The 27,115-nt window shown below is 36.5% G+C and overlaps 1 long non-coding RNA gene across 4 annotated transcripts in view; it reads left to right on the forward strand.

Moving 5' to 3' along the window:
* Window positions 1-26,645, forward strand: part of LOC125961835 (uncharacterized) — an 89,442-nt gene extending 62,797 nt beyond the window's left edge. Inside the window, exons 5-7 of one of the 4 annotated variants that reach the window (XR_007472905.1) lie at window positions 8,364-8,836; window positions 13,273-13,373; window positions 25,340-26,645. This is a non-coding gene — a long non-coding RNA (uncharacterized LOC125961835). Of the gene's footprint in view, window positions 1-8,363; window positions 8,837-13,272; window positions 13,374-25,255 lie in introns of those variants that run through there. The other 3 variants (XR_007472902.1, XR_007472904.1, XR_007472903.1) reach the window with 3 other exon arrangements.
* Window positions 26,646-27,115: the final 470 nt, after the last annotated feature.

Consider the following 27,115-nt stretch of genomic DNA (forward strand, 5'->3'; position numbering starts at 1 on the left):
TCACGTTACACTTTATCTCAGTCTAAAGACCCATGCCATCTCCTTTAATTGACTACATTCAAAGCCTCAGTGTTGGTCTCACTGTAACTCTGTCAGGGTCTTTCAGCCTAGATTACTCATGGTTACAGGCTTTAAAAATTATGGCTTTTATTCATATCCTTTGAAACCATATTCTTAAGTGGTTAGTAATTTTATTTATACTTTTTTAAACTTCTCTTTTTCAATGAAAGAAGTATCGCATTGTGTGTCAAAAGAAATTTATGGAAATAAACCTGACCAAATAGTAAGTCAATGCTCTGGATTAGACCGCAGGGCCCATTCTGCTGCTAACTCACTGAGGCATGAGGCTAGGGTATGGCTTTGATGCCCTTCACGGCCTCTTTGGATTAATCCTTAGCCTTAATGCCTTAAGACTCAGTGAGGTGCAACATACCAATTCCCACATGTCCCGTTTCCCTTAGTGATGGGTTAGTTTTTGATTCATCATTTCTGCAAGTATCGTGTCAAATGGGTCGATAAAACATCAATGTTAGGACAGTTCATGTCCCGGTGGTCAGCTAGTGCCCACATGCTGAGAATTAAGTGGCGAATCACTACACAAATGTCCCAAGACATAAGAATTAGGCTGTATCGACAGGTTTCTCAGATGAAGCAAAACAATAATTTCTCACCTGCTACATTCCATTGCTGGATTGCTCAGTCATTGCATAGAGACTTCTGCTAACAATTAATACAGTCATAAAAAAGGGAAAATAACAGGGGGAAACATGCACACAAACTGAAAGCAGATATCTGCATGCTGTTGTCCCACAAGTTTAGATCAACCCCACGTCTGCCTGGAAACTTGTAAATAGCATTCATAAGTGATGTTATCATATAAAGTGTGGTGGGGAAATCACAATGGTGCCTATTTGTACATTCTGGAATTAATATCTATGTGCAGATAAGAGAACAATTAAAATACACGAAACAAATGTACACAGGGGAAGGTAAGAACTGAACATGATCCAAATATGTCATACTGTGGAAACCTTAGGGAAATAAAGTTTTTTGGGATACTGGCAGACAGCATAGCTGCTGGAACCAGGATTTTGAAGTCTTGCAGCTTGGAAATAATGCTTTCAGTTAATAAGGGTGTGTGGGTGGAATTAAACACACCACTCCCACTACTGTAGTCAGAATTATGTGCCTCATTTCCATGCACGGTCCTGAAAATAATTCTTGCAACTTCTTTTATGAGAATACTTTTGAACAAACCATGGTAGCATCAAATGATATCAAGATAAAACTTCTGTTGCTGCGTGCTCATCCTCTTACATTATAAATAGGTTTAGATATACACACAGGCATCAGGAACACTCCAGTGTGTTCCAAGAGAACAGACTTTAGCCAAGTGAATCAATTTTAATTTTAGACCCAATGAACATCCTTTGAAGACTGCCGAGGTTATTAAAAGGCAACAATACTACAACAAGCGGTGTTTTCACAAACTAGTGTTTCCTGGTTTTAGGAATGTGTTGTGCAACAATGTAGATACAAGGCCAGATATAGTCTAAGTGATTTAAATCTTTTGTTTATGTATTTCACAATATAGGGCAGCAGACTTAGGTGTGTGTGTGGGGGACAAGTCTCACATTTGAGGCACAATTAAATGCACATGTAGTTTTTTTTTTTAACATCTTTATTGGAGTATAATTGCTTTACATTGTGGTATTAGTTTCTGCTGCATAACAAAGTGGATCAGCGATGTGTATATTTATATCCCCATATCCCCTCCTTCTTGCTTCTCCCTCCCACACTCCCTATCCCACCCCTCTAGGTGGTCACAAAGCGCCTAGCTGATCTCCCTGTGCTATGCGGCTGCTTCCCACTAGCTATCTATTTTACATTTGGTAGTGCATGTATGTAAATGCCACTCTCTCACTTCATCCCAGCTTACCCTTCCCCCTCCCCGCGTCCTCAAGTCCATTCTCTACGTCTGTGTCTTCTTCCTGTCCTGCCCCTAGGTTTTTCAGAACCTTTTTTTTTTTTTTAGATTCCATATATATGTTAGCATACGGTATTTGTTTTTCTCTTTCTGACCTACTTCACTCTGTGCACTATTCAGTGTACTTTGATTTATAACAGAGTAGATTTCAAAATCAAAAAGTTTATATTATCAAATGTGTGTGTTTCTGTGTGTGTGTGTGTTGGAGAAAAGGGAGCTCAGGTTTGTTTTAAGAAGTCTGGTATTTCTTCACAAATAAATTCCAGTGAAATTAAATCACATGATAAGTTTTATAGATAGTTTTAAAAGAAAATAAAAAAAATTAAACACAAGGCAATTTCTAGACACAGTTTCCAAATACCCAAAGACATGCATTTTCTTTTGAGAGAGATAAACCAAATGGATTAAGCTCATTGAATAGTGTAAGGACAAAAGTTTCTGTCACAAATTGCTTTAAAACAATACTTTCCCATGTTCACTTAACTTTGTAAAATTGTTAATAAGTAAATAAGAATAGTACCACTCTCAGTAGTGAAAAGACATTTTTAGATGCCCCTTGGTAAGGGGCGCCATCAGAAAAACTAACAAGAAGAAAAAAATAAAACCAAATATATTACCCCTATAATAAATCATTTTCTTCTGTGATCTTCGTTCTGTAGCAACTGATGATTAATAATAAATTGTTTTGTATGCCATCATGAGAAATACAACTTTCTCACATTCTAACAAGTCTTATTTGACTTAAAATGGAAATTTTATTATACTGGCATGTGGTATGGCCTTCAACAGACCATTAGTAGAGCTGTATTTGTAATTTAAAAATATTTCTGTTAGTAATGGAAGGGCCATAAATATTTGTTTTCAGTCAAGAAAGAGGGCAGTTAGTCACCATAAGAGAAAGAATGACACATTGAAAGAAGATTTAATTCTGTAACACCTATAGGACTTGTATGAAAATCATTATCCCCCAGCTTCTTGCTGGGAAGATTTGGAGAAAAGACTTTTTGACTGTGATATTTTCTATTCTCCTGTTATTCTCAGGGTTGATAATTCTAAATAGAGGAGAGTGCTCCTTCTACCAACGACAAAACTGTGACAAAGGTGACGTGCCACCTGGTCTACATAGAGGTACACGGAGTTGCCACTCACCTGTTCTTCCTCCATCCCTGTTATGCCCTTTCTCAGCCCTGCTCCCTAAGCAGAATTGTCTCTGAAACATAAATTCATTCATCCTTCCAGGGACTAAAGGTCACTTCTCCTCTGGGCTTTTGAGATTTTAAGAAATGCACTTAGCCTATTTGGCTTAAACTAAAACCTCAAAGTGACTTTCAGAAATAAAGGGAGTGTCCAAGTGAGTGTGTATATGTGTGTGTGTGTGTGTTTGTGTGTGTGTGTATGTGTGTATGTATGTATGCATGTGTTATTTTGGGCACATTGGAAAGTTCTCTTGAGATGTAACACGCAGTATGGAGATTACACACTATTCTGTCTCTTTAGGAGGATAGTCCTATCTTTGCGAGGTCCTCAGAGATCAAAACTGTTTCACATTCACACTATATTTTGCATCCACATCATTAGAAAACCATAACACAAATAAATCTTTAACTATTCGTAAGTGTTCTTCAAGATTTCCTTATACTAATTAAGATCTCACAGTTGTTCCGACAGTTACTCTTTTCCAGGGCAACTTGTATATTTCACGTGCTCAGTATTGATTTTTCTTTTTTTTTTTTTTTTTGTGGTACACGGGCCTCTCACTGTTGTGGCGTCTCCCGTTGCGGAGCACAGGCTCTGGACGCGCAGGCTCAGCGGCCATGGCTCACGGGCCCAGCCGCTCCGCAGCATGTGGGGTCTTCACGGACCGGGGCACAAACCCGTGTCCCCTGCATAGACAGGCAGACTCTCAACCACTGCGCCACCAGGGAAGCCCCTGATTTTTCTTTTTTTATTAGATACGTGATGTGACTGCATGTTATGCTACATTTGGCTGATATCATCCCAAGATGTGTTCATGGGGTCCACCCTCCTGATTGCATAAGGAAACCAAAATTCAGTGATAAATCAGCTTTGATAATAAAGAACACAAAGAAAAATGATAAATACAAGTATTATTGGCTTTAGTAGTTGGTCTAATATTGGGAGCTGATCATGTCATAATAAAAATAGAAGTTAAGAATCATTAACTGTTGCAGTAACCGGGATACCTAAAACCCCTCTATAAGGGGAAACTGCTCTATAAGATGCTCTATAAGCAGCTGCTTTATAAGATGGAAACAGACATTCAGAATCCACAGTATATTCCTTGTCTTCAGGTGCATCCTTATCTAAAAAAGAATCCCTAAAGATTAAGAAGGACAAATTCTATATTTGATTTCGAAGCCTGTTTTGAGATGTGTGCATTAATGGCTCCTTTTGAAATAAGATCATCTACTCCCTCCCCTCCATTGCTTCTTTTAATCTTTCAAGCTCTTACCATATACTATTTTAACCAGTGGGTGAATGTAGAGGTATAGGAAATATGCATATGATATTACCTTCATAAATTCACCAATCTTGTGCAAAATAGGGTGCATAAGCAAATAATTTTATTACAAAGTGACAATTTCTTCCAGAGGAGTAGTAAAAGGTCCTCTGAAAGCATGAAAAGGAAGATATTCTATGATATTTCAGTTGATTTTTGAAGGATCAGTAAGAATTTTTACAAGCAGAGGTAGAGATAGGACAAGTCAGGCAAATCACGTAGATATCACGTTTCAAAAGCTGTAAGAACTTCATGTGGCTGGAGAATAAAGGTGAATAACAAGGGGCAGAAAAAAAGTGGTTAAAGGTAACCATGATGAGATAGGTAAGAGTCTAGATTGAACAAACCATGTCTGTGTACAAAAGTAGTTTGGACCTCACCTTACATACAAGAAAGGGTTTTAAAACATATTTGTCATATTTGTGTCTCGTGGATGTGCGTAGATGGGTAGAGGATTAGATGGGAAGAGAGGAATAGAACAATCAGTTTTGATTGAGTTGAGAACCTTACTCCTGTTTTCATGTGTGAGACTCAGCCTTGAAAGAAACTAAGTAGCAGACTGTCAGATTTGTATTGATCAAATGTGAAAGCATGCGAGATCTGCATACCCTTTGGAGGGCTGGCTGACACTGTGTCTGCCTTGCACATGGTAGAGAGTGTACAGCCAAAATATTGAGTGATTCTCATTCCTTGTGGTTCATTAAGATAAGACAAAAAGGGGTGAGACTCACATTTTCAGCTCCACATCTCTAATAGAGAAATGTCAATGGCTGGTGGCAAATTGGAATGACAAAAGATTACCCCTTTTTTTTGTATTTCCAATGGAGATGCAGCGTATGATAAAAGTGTGTGTATAATCTAGTGTCAAAATCCAGAAAAATAATTCCAGACCCAGTTTAGTGATATTGTCTACAATTCTCTATGTTAGTCTGACATAAAGATTCTTTCTAGTGTCAGGGGGAGTGTCTCATGAAAAATTATAATACGTGTAATATAGAATCATCTAAAAGAAGAGGCACACTACTTCGCTGATTATTTGAAGGGATGTTTCATAAATAGACAATTTAATAGGAATGAACAAAACTCCAGTGGCTATTTGAATTATAATATTTTCTTTTAGGGTGGAAATAGTTTAGTACGGTATGTGGCTGGCCAAGACATTGCACCTGAACTGAGTGTGTAAGCCTCTAAGTCAACTAATTCCAAAAAGGAAAAGCAGCAATATATTATTCATTCATTCATTCACTTATTTTCTACTTCCTCAGAATTGCCATTTTAAATAGCTTTACAAAGCACTGTGGATACAAAGTTAATAAAAATAATGACTCCACTCTTGAGGAATTTTCAGACTAGCAGAGATAAAACATAGACATGCAAACAATAGACTGTAACACAATGCAGCAAGTACAATGGAAAGATGGAAACAATTCTGTCTAGGATCCTCCAGGAAGGGTTCACAGAAGTGATATCAGAATTCTGTCTTGAAGTGTGGATGGCAGTGAGCCAGGTTTAAAGGGGAAAGTCATGCTAACAAAGAAATTACAGCTAAAAAATGTAACTAAGAAACATATTTTTAAAATCTTAAGGTATAATAGAATGACACTTTCAAAAACAACGATAAACAGTAGGTAACGGATACATCTGAAATCAGTAAGCAACTTGGAGCTCTGTCTTTTCAGGCCATGCTGGATAGTCTACTGCATTTTGCCAAAATCAATAAGAAAGTAAAATCTTTCATTTCATTCAGTGGTAAAATTTCTCCTCCTTAATGCCATGATTTTCTTCCATCATACACTCATTTTTAATAGCAGCATCAATAGAAACACTGTTTTGGATATAATTATATAAAAACACAATATTGAGAGCCTGCCAATTATATATTTAAAATTTTAGTTTAATGGAAAATAATTACTGGACTTCGAATTTCATCTCTTGAATTAGATTCTTAATGTTGTTTCTTAACAAGCATACAAATTCAAGCAACCTATTTACTGTGTTCTTAGAACCTTAATTTAGTAATGTTTAGAAAGGAGGTAATTTCCCTGAAATGGAAGAGACAAATGCTCACTGGATCATGCTTTACATTGAAAATGTAAAATGCTATAAATGTGAATGTGGCATTATTATAATAATGATTATCTGTGATATCAATGCTTGTCTATTGAGGTAGAAGTAGAATGAATGTCCTGTTAATGAGAAATATATTCTGCTTAGCTTTGCCTTTTGGAAGAGAATGGGGGACTCTTAAGCAAAACTATCTATTTTCTTATCTTAGGCCTACTAATTACTAGTCATGTGACAATCAGCTTACCTTTCTGAATCTCAGTGTTTCTCATATGTAAATTGTCAGCGGAAATAGCTAACACCTATACATGTAATATCTTTGCATTTACAATATGATTTTGCATATAATAGTTGGGTAATTTACAACAAGCATATTAAGTTAGCAATTGTATAATCCCCATGTTTCTGTATTAAAAACTGAACCTCAAAAAAAGTGTATCACTTGTTGGAAGCCACAGTTTAACAGCTCAGGGAGAAGAATTTTTACTTCTCTCATTTGTTCTTATATCTTAGGTTCTTTTTTTTTTAACATCTTTATTGGAGTATAATTGCTTTACAATGGTGTGTTAGTTTCTGCTGTATAACAAAGTGGATCAGCTATACATATACATATATCCCCATATATGGGGGATCTTGCCTCTCCCTCCCACCCTCCCTATCCCACCCTCTAGGTGGTCACAAAGCACCGAGCTGATCTTCCTGTGCTATGCGGCTGCTTCCCACTAGCTATCTATTTTACATTTGGTGGTGTATATATGTTCATGCCACTCTCTTAGGTTCTTTTTAAATACCATGTAGTTGCCTTACTGAATTCTAGTTGCACTACATTTCTTCAGGGCTGTGAGGAGGACCAAATGAAATAATATATTGAGTCTAATTAAATTAATGCCTATGCATAAGGCACTGTTACTGTTTTCACATTAGAAAATGATATACTTGTGCTTATTTCCATGTATATATGAGACTTTTCATATTCACTTTAAATTATATGGTTAATATTTTATTCCCCCAAATTATAATATAAAATAAATGTTATTCTGGAATTTTTATGCTGATGATTTTTTGTAAGTATAGAAGATTTTAATTCTATTCCAGATACATAAGATAAGGCAGCAATGCCTTGCTAGTTTGAGTGTTTTAGGAAAGAAAAAGCCCATTCAAACCACAGTTCCTCCTAGTTCACACACTTAGGCTCTGTTTGCTTAGGTTTCATTATAAGCTATGGCATCCTCAAAGAATTAGCTGGGCGCAAGGAAGAAATCTTCATTCCCTGAGAATAATCAACTGAATCACCCTGGGATAGGAAAACAGGAGTGAAACAAGGATTTGAGTACTTTCAAGCCCAGTATTCGATTTGAGGACCCTTGTCTGCCTACACTAAGGGATTTTAAACAAAAATGTATCCATTTACCTTAAGAAGTACAAAGTTTATTTAAGAGCCCCTGATTTCTTTAGAATACGATATGAGTCTCGGCATTGAACAGAAACGTGATTTTGCAACATGTGTCCATATGTGGTTCACATACTCCACATGTGTTCTGTCAGTGGGTCCTGTGACCTCGCTGTGGATCACATGTGTTTTACATATGCTTTGTATGGTTCACATCTGTTTTAAACATTTTTTTTTCCTGACAGTAGACACTCTTGTTATATTACCATTTGCTATAATAATTAAATTCAAGGAACTGAACTTGAGAGCGTTTGTGGGGGAGGGCATTTGTTAGTTTTGATTTATATTTGGTGCTGTATTCAGTGATACCCATTATAACTGCTTATCGTATCTCTTCGTAGGCATACTGTTGCTGCGTTTAACCTCACTGAAGCCAGACTAATCTAGAGATGTTCTTAGCTTCCTGTGACTCATATGAAGGTTATCATTTTAGAAGAGACCTTGAAAACATACTCTGGATTTAGGGGGGAAAAAAAACTCTGACATTTCCAAGAGGAAAAGCTTTTTTTAAGTTTTATATTGTAGATGCAGAGCTTAAAGCATTTAAACACATACAGCAAGCAATATAATATGAATCATGTAACAAAAGTTAAATTTAAGTGAAAACCTTGTGTGGTATGTTGCAGTCACAAAAGAAGATACAAAATTAATGTGGACACCTGCTTGTTTTACTTGTATCAGGAGAAAATAAAATTAATTGTCATTTAATGAATTGCTTTCTGTTGTAGCACACTTAATTATCTCTTCCTGTAACCCCAAGAAGTATCTTTTCAAACTCACAGCTGTATCTGAATAGGGGCTACCAACTAAAGAGGTAAGCAATACTTTTTAATAATTACAGTGTATTTGTTTTCATCTGTCTTTACGGAACATTGTAAAATTAGACACCTGCCCCTTGAATAAAGCAATACCGAGCTTAATGAAGTCTGAGAAGCAGTGACTCTATTTTGTATCTTTTCTTGATGTGTGGATGTAATGCTCATTAGCGTTAATAGTTCTTGGAAATAAATGAAGAATATTGGATTGAGGCTACCTTCTCCAAACACTAAGTAGGAACCTGTTGCCCCCCAGCCAACAAGGTACCTAATGCTCAGTTGGCCAAATGTTAAAAGAGATTTGGTGCTGTAGGCAATTAAATCCATAGTCTGCCCCTGTGGACCAGGCAGCCATAAATAAGCATTTAAAAAGAATCTCAGCCTTTAATGAAGAACAGGGGAATTTTGATCAGTAATCAGAAACAGGTTTGGAGGTACAGGGACAGTGGCATGCGTATTTTGATTTGGTGCATAGAACATGCCTTGTTTTAGAAACATTCCAAAGAATGGATCCCAGTGTACTAGTAAATGTTCAGTGGGTTTTGAAAAGTTGAAGAATTTAGAGTCAGCCATCTAGAGTAGAAAGAGGAATCCTTAATTAAAAATAAATGGTATAGAATGAAATGAGACAAAGAACAGGTACACCAGAAAAAAGGAAAATGTATGAAATACAAAGTGTAGCAATTCTAATGCTTGCAGGTGCTGCATATGAATGTGTGTATATATTTAGAAAGAACTTTTAAATAAAAACGAAAACATGCTTTTATCTTATAGTTTGTAATAACAAGCACATTAATGCAGTGCATGAAATCAACCCAGCTAATGAGGCATCAGAATTCTCAGGAGGAAACACAGTTCCATTCCCATATAGTTAAATGTACTTAAAACATACTAGAAAAACATTAAAAGCAAAGGTAGGTCAGAGGAAAAAAGTAAGAACTGGTAATGGAAGAAACACATTTAGACGGACAAAATGTATGTAGTTTAAAATACTTCATCTTGTAGTATGTAGTTTAAAATACTTCATTCATACTTCACTTACTATTCTAACTAAACTGAATAGTCAAAACTTGTCATTTTTTTCCTTCTGCTTGGAGTCAGTAATCACTCCATACATCTTATTGTGTTTGAGATTGAAATTCAATGAGCTGTGGATTCAGAGATACAATGTAAGGCAAACAATGTCTAAATGTGGAGAGGTGGTGGAAAGTGGTACCAAGAATTGGTAAGGCTGTCCCTTTGCTTCACACCATGCAGCTGCCCATCATACTTTCAGAGATGATCTCTTATAACTCTATTGATGCCTTGTTGGATGGGGTGGACATAAAGGTATTTCTGTTATTTATCATCATGCTAACTTGTACGAGACAAATGACCAGCAGTATGTTGTCAATGTATGAAAGTCATGGGCACATCCAAAACATCATGACAATGATGAGTCTACCCCTTGGATCTTATTCCCAGAGTAACCAAATCTTGACAGTGTACCTCACTGCTTCCTTGATACTCCCACTAAGTATCTAATAGTCATCTCACATTTAAACAAATTCACAGTGAGATTTCTGATTCTCTCTGATTCCCCAAACCCCACCCATCCCACAATTTTGCCAGCTCATTAAAGTCAACTCCATCCTCCCTTATACTCATACCAAAAACACTGCAGTTGTCCATAACCTCCTTGTTTCTCTCAAACCCATATCCAGTCTATGAACAAACACCCTTGTTTCTGTCCCTAAGGACTGTATACTCAGAATACAAATTCTTTTACCATCTTAATCATTGCTATCCTCATCCAAGATATTATCATTTCTTGCCTGGATTATTGCAACAGCCTTCTAATTGCATTGGCTCTTGCCCTCTTTCAATCTATTTGCAACACATCAAAGACACTTTTTGTAAACCATGTTTGATGATATTTCTCTACTCCAGTTCTTCAATGCTCTCAATGTGCTGAGAGTAAAAGCCACATTTCTTACAAAAGCCTGCATGATCCCATGTCTTGGAGCTTCACAATCATTCTTCTTTCCTCATTTTGCTCTAGACATACTGGCTTCTGCAATGCCCTACACACCAAGCATGACTTTGCTACAGGGTATTTGCACTTACTGTTATTTTTCCTTCAAACACTCAGGGCTCAAATACGCCCATGGATTATTCACTCTCTTCCTGTAGGTCTCTTCTCAAATGTTAACTCATTGGAAAACTGACACTCCCTAACTTTTGCAGTTTTTCTTTGTAGCATGTAACTTCACCTGATACAGCATTCATACATCCACAGTACCTACCATAGTTTCAGGCACATAGTATTTATTCAGTAAACTTTTATCAAATGAGTTAATTCCCTCATCACAAGTGGAGAAAAATAAAGCCCTGGAAATCTTATCAAGTCTCAGCTTGTCACAGAAAACTACAGACTAAAGAGGTAGAAAGTAGTGTCCATACAACACAACATCAAAGAGAAGAGCTTTAGCTATTTGTTCTCAGGACTGTCCAGAGGCTGTTGAAGGACACTCAGTGGAAAAACAGACATCAGACATTCTTCACACGCTTCCTCTGTGCTAGTGATTTTTTTTCCTGAACACATAGAAGATTCAAACTTTATGAGGTAAAGACTACCGTCATCTCCTTTTCAATAGTGACCAAGGACTTCCAAGGTACAGAAATATTAAATAACTTGTCCAAGGCACTTGGTCAGAAAGTGTCAGAGTTGGCATTGAAACTAAGGCAAGCAGGCTTAGTTTCAATGACTTAATAGAATTTGACTTAATAGAATTTCTGGACTTTCAAATCTAAGTAATTCGGAAATTATTGTGACTCTGCCCGCTAGGCCCTGGCACCACCCAGGATTCTGTAACGCAGTAAAACTCACAATATGTGATGGGACAGACACCTCTATATCTTTTTTTCTTATTGAAGTACATTTGATTTACAATGTTGTGTTAGTTTCAGGTGTACAGCAAAGTGATTCAGTTATACATATATCTATATCTATATCTATATCTATCTATATATATATATTTTAGATTCTTTTCCCTTATAGGTTATTACAAAATATTGAGTAGAGTTTCCTGTGTTATACAGTAGATCCTTTTTGGTAATCTATTTTACATATAGTAGTGTGTATATATTAATCCCAAACTCCTAATTTATCTCTCCTCCCAATGCTAAATAGATCAAGTCATGGACAGTCAACTTTAAAAAGATATTATTCTCAATAGGATGATTATACCCTTAGCCTATGAGCTTAAATGTCTTTGCATAATCCATTTGTTGTAGAGTAAGACCAGGCCCATTTGTAAAGTTTTGACTTTAACCACTTTCAAATTAGAACTATTGCATTTCGAGAAATTCTGTGATTTACATCTTATACATTTTATAAGCCCAATAGAATATCCCATAGAATTAAGACACTTAATATTTATATGAGAGGTATAGATTTTTTTACTCCTGTAGTATTCAATATGCTGTAATATTAGTTTGTATTCACAGGTATATGTCGGTGTGGACAAATACCACAGATGCACGCTCACACACACACACACACAGTAGACACACATGCTTGCATTTCTCCTTGGAAATATCTGACAATGCATACAAGGTTAGATAATGTGTTTGCCATTGGAGTTTGGCCTTTGTGCTTGAAAATATATTTATTAGCTATGAGAAAAATTCCTGAATTCAACTTAAGAAAAGAAAAATCTCTTTAATTTTAGTTTATTCTCCCTTACTCTTAAAGATAGAAGACAAATGAAAGTTTATAGCATGATTTTCCCTATGACTAAACTGAGGTACAGAAAATTTCAATGGCTGTGCAAAAGGTATACTGTTACTAAGCAGCAAAGAAAGAACTTGATAGTTGGCGTGTTGCTTCCCAGTCTATTGCTTTGTGAACGTGCAGATCAAGAGAGCAGAGACAAGTATTTATCTTAAATAACCAAGCCGCAGGCTTCTTAGAAACAGATAAAGGTTCTTTATGGCTCCCAGGGGTCCTTTGTGTCACTATTATTGTGTCACATTATTTCTGACCCTTCTTTAATTTACTCACTTAATTTTTTGTATCTCTTTTTATATAAAATGAAACACTGACATTTCAAAAAATGATTGTATCAAATGATAGTATGTTTTGAATATAAATGTATATGTACAGACAGATAAATAGATAGACAAATAGATCTCATTATTTCTACTACATTGATAGACATTTAATATTCAAACTCAGAATCGACGTATCTGGGGAGAGGTGAGTCCAGGGGTAAACAGATGAAAATAAGCAGCCCTTTCCTTTTGACATCAAAAGTAGAAAAATCCAGTCTTTTCTCCTAATTTTTTTCTTGTTCTTTTGACAGCAGTCCATTTCCCATTATTTCAGGGCTGGTTGTTATACTAGTCTTTATTTTTTATATTCATAAACTCAGCTTTTATACTTTTCTCATAGAAAACACTTCACTCTGCTTCTTTTGTGGATTAACATTTAAAACAAAAGATGAACAAAGTAGGAAGTAGGCTCGTTTATACGCGATCCGTCCCAGTGTATTGGTGAGTATTCTAAGCTCTGAAGAGCTTTTAAGAAATATAAGCTCTTAATGCTAAGATCGCTATTGTGTTAACAAATACTTTTCTATAAACTCAAACTCCCCAGCTGTATGAAACATCACTTTATTTATTTTTTGGTTTTAAAAAAATTTATTGCAGTCAAGACATCTATCTTTTAAGATGATGCATTTTGAATACATAGTTGGGTTAAGCCTTATTACTTTGGTCTAATAAACAGAGAGATGAAAATTGAGCTGCTGGATGAAGCCCTAAAACTCTGACATTTGTGTCACTTGCCTCAGCCACCTGGTTGCCTACAAAGAGATCCTGACCTTTGTCCCAAAGCATTGCTGTGGGGATTAAATAACGAATAGCTGCAAGTGATTTTGAAGGGCAACTTGGGATGACTTTTGGGTGTTAGTTTACCCTGGGTGCCCCAAAGAACAATCCAGTGCACTTGTACTGTGGCGTCAGACTTGACTCCTAGCAGGTAACCAATATGCTTTATTTTGATTATAGTAGGAGGCCAGGATTAATAACAATACTCACTTAAGGATGAAATTATATTCAGTCCAAATAATGGATGAACTTACAATTCTGGACTTTTCTTATTGTTCTCTTTCAAAGTAAAAAAGAGTTAGAGAAAGCCAAAAGATGTTCATTATTTTTTTTTAATTTTTATTTTACAAATGCCCAAGCAAAAGATTATTTTCTTGGGCTAGGGTTTTGTTATATTTTTTTCTTTAAAATGTGAAGAGCAAGTGCCTTATTAAATTAATTGAAAAGGCTGATGCAGTTTTTCAGTGTAGACTCCATAAGCTTTTGTCAGCAGATTGGGTATGAGTTATTGTATAGGCAAAATGATATGGACAACTAATTATTTGAATGGTAAATATCAGTCAAATAATGAAACTGCTTTAAAATATACATCTTAAAATTTAAATAAATTTATTCACACCAGTATTTTTTTTTATCTTCAATTGTAAGAGAAATTTGTTAACAGTGATTTATCCATTTTGTTGGAATATATTTGCCATACTTATTCTTGAAATAGGTTTCCATTATTCACAAGTAAAGATAATCCTGTCCATTCCCCACTGCCCATCCCCCCAGCCCAGGTTCTCATTATCTCACACCTGGGCTATTGTCTATTTCTCACCAATCTCTCCCCTTCCAATTCTTTCTAGACAACATATCCACTCTGTCTTTTATCATCCCATTTATGTGACCTCTCCCATTTTCTAGAGGATAGAGTTCAAAGCCCATATTCTTGCCGTGAAACCATTCTACATGCTCCCTTTCTTTATCCTCCTAATTTTATCTTTGCTTTTATTTTTCTACATAAAGCTTTTACTCCAGCCAAATGACTTTATTAATTAGTCCTCTTGTCCATTAATTCAATAACTATCTACTTATTATCCACTCCATGTAAGATTGTGTTTCTTGTGTCTGTGATGATTCTGAAGGATGCAAGGCAGCAGCTCTCTGACCTGCTCAGCTATGAACATGCTCTCTCCAGTCAGGAGTTATTCACCTGCTCCTTTCCTAGTTTCACTTGAAGACTTCCCTGGAACATTCTAGTCTTAATGATCAGGCCTCTTCTACATATATAAAGACTGCATCACTATATCAGTACATTTGCTCTATCAGTTAATCCACAGAAAGACAGGAGCTTATGTTTGTTTCTAGCCTATGAAGGCCCTTTACAGTATCCTTCATATAATACAATCTTAATAATTATTGATTGAGAGGAAACATAAGGAAGTAAAAGAGAATATGTTTTAAGTCGGACACAAGCGTGAATCCTGTTTGTGCTCCTGTCTAGCTGTGCTTAGGCAATTTTATTTAATCCTTCTGAGTGATTTTTCCTCATTTAGTAATGGGCATGATAACTACGCCATAGGGAGCTCTGAATGCTAAATAGTTAATCACCTTTTCTCTTGATGATGAAGAGGAACTAAAATTAGAACTTGTGAATTTATTCTTTGGATAATCATTTTTTCCAAGGAAAGATTACAAAAGAATCATAATCCATTCCTGCCACAATCAAACATGAATTGTCTTTCTGGTTTATGTATATGTTTAATATTTACATATGTGTGATTGCATTATGGCTGATTTTCTTTGAAAATCAGAAGGTCTGGTTTTAATATTTGTCCATAAATAGAAGAAACAAATTTCTACTTGCAAGTGTCATTAAGCATAGTTTTCAAGAGACTGAAGATTTGTCTGTTTTAATCATAATTGCCTAGTAACAAACTTCATAGCACAATATTAATGAGTTCAGATAATATCTAACTTTTTCAATGGCTCCATTTGTGGTGTAGACAGCTAACGTCACTCAGGAAGAAGTGGGTCTACTTATCTGGATTGTGGAGCAGCATTTCCACTGCATATGCCATAGCCCAGTCCTCCAGGTTTTAGAAACCATAGGTCCTGACACCTTGCAGCTCTCAGCAAAGGAAACTGTCACCATAGGAAATTAAAGTGCCAACCCCTCAACCAGAGAGAACCGTCATGGTGGTTAGTTCTGCAAGCCACCTAGCTATTTCCTGAGCTTTTATAAGGAATGGTACCTTGAGACCGCAAACATGGTAGACACTTAGCATCCTTCTCTAGGGCCTGAAGCATCACAGTGTCTGAGGGTTGTGCGAGCAACTTAGGGACTTGTAAAATGTTCTCAAAAATGCAGAAGATATAGATGCCTATGAGAGAAATCATTAACAAATTCACTATTTTTCTCACCTCAGAAGGGGAACCAACTTGGACAATTATGAAAAACAAAAGAATAACATTTTAGATTTGGGTAAGATACAAATTAAGCAGTTGATCGAGTGCAATCATTATGACTATCTCTTATTTGCTTTCTTTTTTGTTGTTTTTAACAAGTCTTTAAAAAAAATTGTGGCGAGATGTATATAACATAAAGTTTGCACATGGTTGTGCATGTCACCACTATCCATCTCCAGATTTCTTTTCAGCGTCCCGTCTTGTACCCGGTCAACAATATTTCTCCCTTCTTCCCTCCTGATTCCAACCTCTGCAAACCACTCTCCTTCCTTCTGCTCTATGCATTTGACAGCTCTAGGTACCTCATGTACTGGCTTTCTTTTCTTCACCTTTCACTCCTAAACATATACATTTTTCAATGTGTTGTCTTTGGGAATGTGGACTTACTTACAAACCATTTGCTAAGAAGTGCTGCAGCGCAGTGAGAACTCCTATGCTGGTGGTTTGATCTGTGCCGGTGGTTGATCAGCCCAGCTTGCTACTGCCTCTGCGGAGGGTGGCTTGGTGGGCCGGCCTCGTGAGCGGCTCCTCAGGTTTACTTTGAGAGACTGTATGTGACCCTGCTGAGGCAACCTTTGGACCACAGATGCCCATGCAAAAACTTTTACCATTAGAGTGTAATGGAAAGCAGATTTTCACATTCAGGGAAAATGTGATTTCAGAAATATTAAAGATCTTTATGTGGAAAAGGCATCTTTTTAACTGAGTCCCCACAGGAAACACATTTCCCCTTGGGTGTTATGTAACATAAGCATGGTTCGGGCTTTGAGATAGAGTTCAGGCAATTTAATGGGGGACAAGCAACAAACTCAAGCTATCCAGACTTGAACTTGAAAGAAATACAGATGGAAAAAATATAAAATGATCAAAATTTATACAAGATTGCTCTGATCAGGAAATCAGTTCATCAAAAGCAATGGTTTGCAGAGTATTTATAAGTCCATAATTTGAAATATTCCTTTCTCCATAAGCTGCCTTTTAATACTTCATTGAATGATAAATCAAGGCAGAATACTATACGTAGTAAATTCCTACAACTGACTAATCCTTTCATAATTATTTGTGTGTATAGAGAATAATGTACTGCTCTGCAGAGAATACCAGGTTTGAATTTACTTAAATTACCTTATTAACATAAAAATTGGAAAAATATGTATTCATTTGTCTTTGGACCATCTCTTGGTGTTATTATCTCTAGCAATAATAATCATAATATTGTATACACTACTCATAATTAAATCACTTTTTTCTTTTCATTTATAAAATGCTGAAGGTTTTGCACACTCATTTCTAAATATACAGATGTCAAGGCTAAGGTACTACAAAGTCATTAAAACTGAATTTTTATGCATTGATCTAGCAGGAAGCAGTTTCCCCTGATGTCAGTGAAAGAAAATTGCTGTTTTTTTCTCTGTGACCCTTCCCAGAGAAATAAACTGGCATTTGTATATTGTAAACAGCCAAACAGCATCTTTTAAATATAAAACTTTACAGTCAAGTGCCAGTAGTTAGATCTGATATGAATTTTCTGATGAGCATTATGGTATAATGTGTAAAATGCCAGGAAAACAAAGACTTATAGGAAGAGAATTCCTCAAGGGAAACCAAGCTCCAAACCTGTCAATCAAAACCTCAGGCACATTTCTATCCCTATATCCAGCCAGTGGTATTGCTACTGAGCGAGAAAGAATATAAAATCTGAATAACTGCACGGCACACGGTTGACCTTTGTTATGACCTCTGGCTTTGCATGTAAACAATGTCTTCACAGGGGAGGAATCATCAGTTTGGAGGCAGAGAATTTGAGGAAACATCTTTGCCAAACATTTGCCTATGCCTATTTCCCATCATTCCTCATATATCCTGAATGGTCTTAGAGTTATAAGTATCAGTTAACTGCTATAGTACCTGCTTTGTACGTCACGTCCACTCTAAAATAAAAAGCGTTCGTAATTTTTTTAATCTTTATCCTTATCTTTCTCTCTTTTTTTTGAATTTAATTTTGACTGTAATGATCATGCCTAAAAATATCGATAATATTTTCATGAAATATTGAAGAAATACATGTCTTTCTCACAGACAGGCTAACATTGCAGTTCCTGTTGGTGAGAAATTTGGGGTCCTATTATGACAACCAAGCAGGGTTTGCACCTATCTGTCGCTTATCTTTCCAGCTGCAATGATTTTCTCATGGTTGCAAGCACAACAATGTATTTTTTTAAACATCTTTATTGGAGTACAATTGTTTTACAATGGTGTGTTAATTTCTGCTTTACAACAAAGTGAAGCAGCTATACATATACATATATCCGCATATCTCCTCCCTCTTGCATCTCCCTCCCACACTCCCTATCCCACCCTGTAGGTAGACAAAAAGCACCGAACTGAACTATCTCCCTGTGCTATGTGGCTGTTTCCCACTAGTTATCTATTTTACATTTGGTAGTGTATATATGTCCATGCCACTCTCTCACTTCATCCCAGCTTACTCTTCCCCCTCCCCGTGTCCTCAAGTCCATTCTCTACATCTGCGACTTTATTCCTGTCCTGCCCCTAAGTTCGTCAAAACCATTTTTTTTTTTTAGATTCCATATATATGTGTTAGCATACGCTATTTGTTATTCTCCTTCTGACTTGCTTCACTCTGTATGACAGACTCTAGGTCCATCTACCTCACTACAAATAACTCAATTTCATTTCTTTTTATGGCCCAGTAATATTCCATTGTATACATGTGCCACATCTTCTTTATCCATTCATCTGTCAATGGACACTTAGTTTGCTTCCATGTCCTGGCTACTGTAAATAGAGCTGCAATGAACATTGTGGTACATGACTCTTTTTGAATTATGGTTTTCTCAGGGTATATGCCCAGTAGTGGGATTGCTGGGTCATATGGTAGTACTATTTTTAGTTTTTTGAAGGACCCTCCATACTGTTCTCCATAGTGGCTGTATCAATTTACACTCCCACCAGCAGTGCAAGAGTGTTCCCTTTTCTCCACACCCTCTCCAGCATTTATTGTTTCTAGATTTTTTCATGATGGCCATTCTGACTGGTGTGAGATGATACCTCATTGTAGTTTTGATTTGCATTTCTCTAATGATTAGTGATGTTGAGTATCTTTTCATTTATTTGTTGGCAATCTGTATATCTTCTTTGGATAAGTGTCTCTTTAGGTCTTCTGCCCATTTTTTGATTGGGTTGTTTGTTTTTTTGATACTGAGCTGCATGAGCTGCTTGTAAATTTTGGAGATTAATCCTTTGTCGGTTGCTTCGTTTTCAAATATTTTCTCCCATCCTGAGCATTGGCTTTTCGTCTTGTTTATGGTTTCCTTTGCTGTGCCTAAGCTTTAAAGTTTCATTAGGTCCCATTTGTTTATTTTTGTTTTTATTTCCATTTCTCTAGGAGGTGGGTCAAAAAGGATCTTGCTGTGATTTATGTCATAGAGTGTTCTGCCTATGTTTTCCTATAAGAGTTGTATAGTATCTGGCCTTACAGTTATTAAGTCTTTAATCCATTTTGAGTTTATTATGTTGTATGGCATTAGGTATTGTTCTAATTTCATTCTTTTACATGTAGCTGTCCAGTTTTCCCAGCACCACTTATTGAAGAGGCTATCTCTTCTCCATTGTATATTCTCACCTCCTTTATCAAAGATAAGGTGACCATATGTACGTGGGTTTATGTCTGAGCTTTCTATGCTGTCCCATTGATCTATATTTCCGTTTTTGTGCCAGTACCATACTGTCTTGATTACTCTAGCTTTGTAGCATAGTCTGAAGTCAGCCAGCCTGATTCCTCCAGCTTTGTTTTCCTTTCTGAAAAATTGCTTTGGCTATTCGGGGTCTTTTGGGTTTCTATACAAATTGTGAATTTTTTTGTTCTAATTCTGTGAAAAATGCCATTGGTAGTTTGATGGGGATTTCATTGAATCTGTAGATTGCTTGAGGTAGTAGAGTCATTTTCACAATGTTGATTCTTCCAATCCAAGAACATAGTATATCTCTCCATCTTCATGTATCATCTTTAATTTCTTTCAGCAGTGTCTTCTAGTTTTCTGCATACAGGTCTTTTGTATCCCTAGGTAGGTTTATTCCTAGGTATTTTACTCTTTTTGTTGCAATGGTAAATGGGAGTGTTTCCTTAATTTCTCTTTCAGATTTTTCATCATTATGGTATAGGAATGCAAGAGATTTCTGTGTGTTAATTTTGTATCCTGCTAATTTACCAAATTCATTGATTAGCTCTAGTAGTTTTTTGGTAGCATCCTTAGGAATCTCTTTGTATAGTATCATGTCATCTGCAAACAGTGACAGTTTTACTTCTTCTTTTCTGATTTGGTTTCCTTTGATTTCTTTTTCTTCTCTGATTGCTGTGGCTAAAATTCCAAAACTACGTTGAATAATAGTGGTGAGAGTGGGCAATTTTGTCTTGTGTCTGATCTTAATGGAAATGGTTTCAATTTTTCACCGTTGAGAACGATGTTGCATATGGGTTTGTCATACATGGTCTTTATTATGTTGAGGTAATTTCCCTCTATGCCTACTTCCTGGAGGGTTTTTTTGTTTTTTATTTTTTACATCTTTATTGGAGTATAATTGCTTTACAATGGTGTGTTAGTTTCTGCTTTATGACAAAGTGAATCAGTTATACATATACATATGTGCCCATATCTCCTCCCTCTTGCATTTCCCTCCCTCCCACCCTCCCTATCCCACCCATCCAGGTGCTCCCAAAGCACCAAGCTGATCTACATGTGCTATGCGGCTGCTTCCCACTAGCTATCTATTTTACATTTGGTAGTGTATATATATCCATGCCACTCTCTCACTTTGTCACAGCTTACCCTTCCCCCTCCCCATATCCTCAAGTCCATTCTCTAGTAGGTCTGTGACTTTATTCCCGTCTTACCCTTAGGTTCCTCATGACATTTTTTTTTCTTAGATTCCATATATATGTGTTAGTATACGGTATTTGTCTTTGTCTTTCTGACTTCACTCTCTCTATGACACTCTCCATGACAGACTCTAGGTCCATCCACCTCACTACAAATAACTCAATTTCATTTCTTTTTATGGCTAATATTCCATTGTATATATGTGCCACATCTTCTTTATCCATTCATCCTATGATGGACACTTAGGTTGTTTCCATCTCCTGGCTACTGTAAATAGAGCTGCAATGAACATTTTGGTACATGACTCTTTCTGAATTATGGTTTTCTCAGGGTATATGCCCAGTAGTGGGATTGCTGGGTCATATGGTAGTTTTATTTGTAGTTTTTTAAGGAACCTCCATACTGTTCTCCATAGTGGCTGAACCAATTCACATTCCCACCAGCAGTGCAAGAGTGTTCCCTTTTCTCCACACCCTCTCCAGCATTTATTGTTTGCAGATTTTTTGATGATGGCCATTCTGACTGGTGTGAGATGATATCTCATTGTAGTTTTGATTTGCATTTCTCTAATGATTAATGATGTTGAGCATTCTTTCATGTTTTTGTTGGCACTCTGTATATCTTCTTTGGAGAAATGTCTATTTAGGTCTTCTGACCATTTTCAGATTGGGTTGTTTTGTTTTTTTGTTATTGAGCTGCATGAGCTGCTTGTAAATTTTGGAGGTTAATTCTTTGTCAGTTGCTTCATTTGCAAATATTTTCTCCCATTCTGACGGTTGTCTTTTGGTCTTGTTTATGGTTTCCTTTGCTGTGCAAAAGCTTTGAAGTTTCATTAGGTCCCATTTGTTTATTTTTGTTTTTATTTCCATTTCTCTAGGAGGTAGGTCAAAAAGGATCTTGCTGTGATTTATGTCATAGAGTGTTCTTCCTATGTTTTCCTCAAGAGTTTGATAGTTTCTGGCCTTACATTTAGGTCTTTAATCCATTTTGAGCTTATTTTTGTGCATGGTGTTAGGGAGTGATCTAGTCTCATACTTTGACATGTACCTGTCCAGTTTTCCCGGCACCACTTATTGAAGAGGCTGTCCTTTCTCCACTGTACATTCCTGCCTCCTTTATCAAAGATAAGGTGACCCTATGGAAATGGGTTTGTTTCTGGGTTTTCTATCCTGTTCCATTGATCTATCTTTCTGTTTTTGTGCCAGTACCATACTGTCTTGATTACTGTAGCTTTGTAGTATAGTCTGAAGTCAGGGAGCCTGATTCCTCCAGCTCCGTTTTTCGTTCTCAAGATTGCTTTGGGTATTCGGGGTCTTTTGTGTTTCCATACAAATTGTGAAATTTTTAGTTCTAGTTCTGTGAAAAATGCCAGTGGTAGTTTGATAGGGATTGCATTGAATCTGTAGATTGCTTTAGATAGTAGAGTCATTTTCACAATGTTGATTCTTCCAATCCAAGAACATGGTATATCTCTCCATCTATTTGTATCGTCTTTAATTTCTTTCATCAGTGTCTTATAATTTTCTGCATACAGGTCTTTTGTCTCCTTAGGTAGGATTATTCCTAGATATTTTATTCTTTTTGTTGCAATGGTCAATGGGAGTGTTTTCTTGATTTCACTTTCAGATGTTTCATCATTAGTGTATAGGAATGCCAGAGATTTCTGTGCATTAATTTTGTATCCTGCAACTTTACCAAATTCATTGATTAGCTCTAGTAGTTTTCTGGTAGCATCTTTAGAATTCTCTATGTATAGTATCATGTCCTCTGCAAACAGTGACAGCTTTACTTCTTTTCCGATTTGGATTCCTGGAGGGTTTTTATCATAAATCGGTGTTGAATTTTGTCAAAAGCTTTTTCTGCATCTATCCAGATGAACATATGGTTTTTCTCCTTCAATTTGTTAATATGGTTTATCACATTGATTGATTTGCATATATTGAAGAATCCTTGCATTCCTGGGATAAACCCTACTTGATCATGTTGTATGATCCTTTTAATGTGCTGTTGGATTCTGATTGCTAGTATTTTGTTGATGAGTTTTGCACCTATATTCATCAGTGATATTGGCCTGTAGTTTTCTTTTTTTGTGATATCTTTGTCTGATTTTGGTATCAGGGTGATGGTGGACTCATAGAATGAGTTTGGGAATGGTCCGCCCTCTGCTCTATTTTGGAAGAGTTTGAGAAGGATAGGTGTTAGCTCTTCTCTAAATGTTTGATAGAATTCTCCTGTGAAGCCATCTGGTCCTGGGCTTTTGTTACAAGTATCTAATTTCTATTTTCCACTCTATGCTTTTTATAGTCTATACTGCCCTCTGAAATATTCTTTCTCTCGTCTCTTCAGTGACAATCCTAGCAATATTTATAGCTGAACTCCTCTCTGAAGCTTTCTTTAATGATTTCAGACAAGTTTAATAGCACTTAATAGATTTAATACTACTTTTGCTCTTGTTCTAGATTGTGTGCTTGCATGTACAAATACATAAATTGCTTTTTAAATCAAATGTAAATTGCTTGGGACCAAAGGATATGTCTTCTTTTAACCCCTGTAGTCCTTTTAATGCTAACTTTCATTGTAAGACTATGAGGAGTCTTATCTCACTAAAAGCCATCCTTCTTTTAAATTATAAGGAGATGTGGTACATATATACAGTGGAATATTACTCAGCCGTAAAAACAGAGTGAAATAATGTCATTTGCAGCAACACAGATGGACCTAGATATTATCATACTAAGTGAAGCAAGTCAGACAAAGAGAAATATTATATGATATAGCTTATATGTGGAATCTAAAAAAATGCTACAAATGAACTCATTTACAAAACAGGAATAGACTCACAGACATAAAACCAATTTATGGTTACCAAAGGAAAATGAGAGAGTTGGAATAAATTAGGAGTTTGGGATTAACAGATACACATTACTGTATATAAAATATATAAACAACAAGGACCTACTGTATAGCACAGGGAACCATCCTCAATATCTTGTAATAACCTATAATGGAAAAGAATATATGTATAAATATTTATCACTGAATCACTTTACTGTATACCTGGAACTAACACAACATGGCAAATCAGCTTCAATAAAAATTTTGAAAAATAAAAAAATTAAGTACTGAGTACTAAAAAAATAAATAAATAAAATATAAGGTGTCTTTCTAAAATGAGAAGTAGTCTGTTCATATTGATTCGAACCTGAAATCCTTGCTAGCTGTGATAGGACCCTCTTTGATCTTACCTGTTCCTTCCTTCCAACTTCATCCCAAACCTACAATTGCTATTGTGCTCTTGTGACCAGGAATTGGGTGTCTTACAGCACACACCAGTGCATATGTTTATAGGTTCATCATCTCCCTGTCCTGTCAATCCTTCTCATTCACCTATTAATTCTTTTTTTTTTTTTTTTTTGCGGTACGTGGGCCTCTCACTGTTGTGGTCTCTCCCGTTGCGGAGCACAGGCTCCGGACGCACAGGCTCAGCGGCCATGGATCACAGGCCTAGCCACTCCGTGGCATGTGGGATCTTCCCAGACCGGCGCACGAACCCGTGTCCCCTGCATCGGCAGACGGACTCTCAAACACTGCACCACCAGGGAAGCCCACACCTATTAATTTTTAATCGCCTTTTAAGATTCAGGTCAAGTAACACTTCTTCATTGAAGCCTTGCCCCTGGAGACACATGCACTCTGCTATGAGTAACATCTGTCCTCTGATAGTGCCTGAGCTTCCTTTCCCTCTGTCTGGGCCAGCTTCATATTACACAGTATTCTAAAGTACTGTCAACGTCTCTTCTTTTCCCTGGGGCACTGTAAACTCTTCAAGGAAAAGGGGCTGTGTTTTATCTGTCCCTGAATTCCTTGCATGTGGCAGAGGACCATTACATGGTAAGCAGGTAACAAATCACACGAGAAGTGAGGTGACAAGGAAGCTGAATGACTGCTTCTCAAGTACATTGTGGTTTACTGCCTGGGGCTGAACTTCACTTACATCTTTAAGTAGGTTAATAATGATGACCCATAAAATAAGTGAATGTGTTTGTAAAACTGTAAAGTGCTATCCAGCACTGGTTAAATTTTAGTATGCGTGAAACTTTATCAAGGAGCATTGAATTTTAAATTGATTTTATTATGAATATGTACATTGTTAGGCCAAGTAGTGATGAACCTCACTGTTTTTTGCCTTTTCAGACTGTTTCCTTGCCACAGGTGATCACAGGCTTAGGCAAACCCAGACCGTATTTAGCTGTTGGCCTTCTGTTTCCCTTAACACAGGAGATGAATGCTAACCCCTTTTCCAGCTAGCTGCATGTGGAACAGTTCTGGCTTCAGTCCCCTGCCACCTGCCAGCTCTGGGATCTCAGGGTGCTCCTGGGAGAATCATAGGAATGCGGATGAACCCCTGAAAGAGACCTGATGGTGCAGAGAAGGCATCCGACAGAGGATCATGAAGCAGAGAGCAAAGAAGTGGGGTTGAAAAGAGGGAGGTATACGCGGAGATTGTTTTTCATCTCAAAATGTGCCATTGTATTCTACATTCTCCTTGAAACATTTCAAGGGCTCCATTTGCATATATTAGATGCTTACTTCTTTTCACATCATGTTCTCCATTCCTACCGAATTACGTGTCAATCTATGAACTGTTTCTCCTTTGTACTTCTGTCACTTTAGTACATTAACAATTGCAAGTAGAGGTTTTCCACAGTGTGTTTTCCTCTTGGTACAACTTCTTTTGAATCTATCCTGTGTATACAGAAAGATCTCAAGCGTGTGGGCCAGTCAGAATGAAGCCAAGCCCGCACTGGTGGAAGTCTACATTCTAGAAGGGCTCCAAAGACACAAGGACACACAGTTGCAGTGATTACAGTACTCAAACCTACCTAGATTAGTTGCAAAGATACTTCTTTAGCACTATTTTCACATTAATTCTATTATTGTTTAAATATAATTGCGTTTCTCTAGTTGATGTAAGTAAATCCTTTGCTTAAAATATTTCATTTTGTTTCAACTGTTAATTTGTTTTCTGAAATGAGTGTAATAAATACAAATTTTTATTTGTCCTAACAATTAAAATGCATGGATTAACCCCCAGCTTGTACAAATGCAGAATCATTACTATCCCTAACAATGTAAAACTCTGACAAATTAGATATCACTATTTCTTAAGGAAAATTGATCATAAGATAATTTTTGGACCTAAAAATCTGCATTTGTCTCAAGCACATTTAACATGCATTCATGGGAGAAGGATCATCTTTTTTCTGTTTCATATACAACTCTGTTAAGTGGATATCTTATGTTTTCTTACATTTCCTGCATATAATTTAAAGGAAAAAAAAGCCACCCAAAAAGAGAATAGAGGGAATGAATGTCTCAATCCTTTTTTAATTGTATCACTGATTCTTGGGGGGGTATAGTGTGATAGCTTCTGTATTTTCTTTACTCCCTCCCTCCCCAATTTTACTGAGTTGTGGTTGACTATAACATCGTATAAGTTTAAAGAGTACAACATAATGATTTGATACATGCATATAATGTGAAATGATTACCACAATAAATTTAGTTAACATCTGTCACCTCACATAGTTGCAACATTTTTTTTGTGAAGAGAACTTTTAAGATTTACTCTCTTAGCAATTTTCAAATATACAAAACAGTATTGTTAACTTTAATCATTATGCTGTGCATTACATCCCTAAGACTTTTTATTTTATAATTAAAAGTTTGTGCCCTTTGACCACCTTCAACTATTTCCCCTACACCCCAGCTCCCACATGTGGCAACCACTGATTTGATGCCTTTTTATGAGTTTTTTCTTTTCAGATTCCATTTAATTGAGGCCATACACTGTTTGTCTTTCTCTGATTTATTTCACTTAGTATAATGCCTTCTCTACTTTCTTGATGACTTGGTTATTTGCCCTAATTTAATAACAACAAAAAATGTTTATTGAAGACCCCTGTGAATATTAAGACTAAATTTACAAACTGTCTCACACGTTTACAAAATGTCTCACAGAGTTATTTAACTAATCTTTCTATTGTTTACACG

Source organism: Orcinus orca, chromosome 17 (assembly GCF_937001465.1).
Source record: "Orcinus orca chromosome 17, mOrcOrc1.1, whole genome shotgun sequence".
In the NCBI taxonomy this organism is placed as follows: domain Eukaryota; kingdom Metazoa; phylum Chordata; class Mammalia; order Artiodactyla; family Delphinidae; genus Orcinus; species Orcinus orca.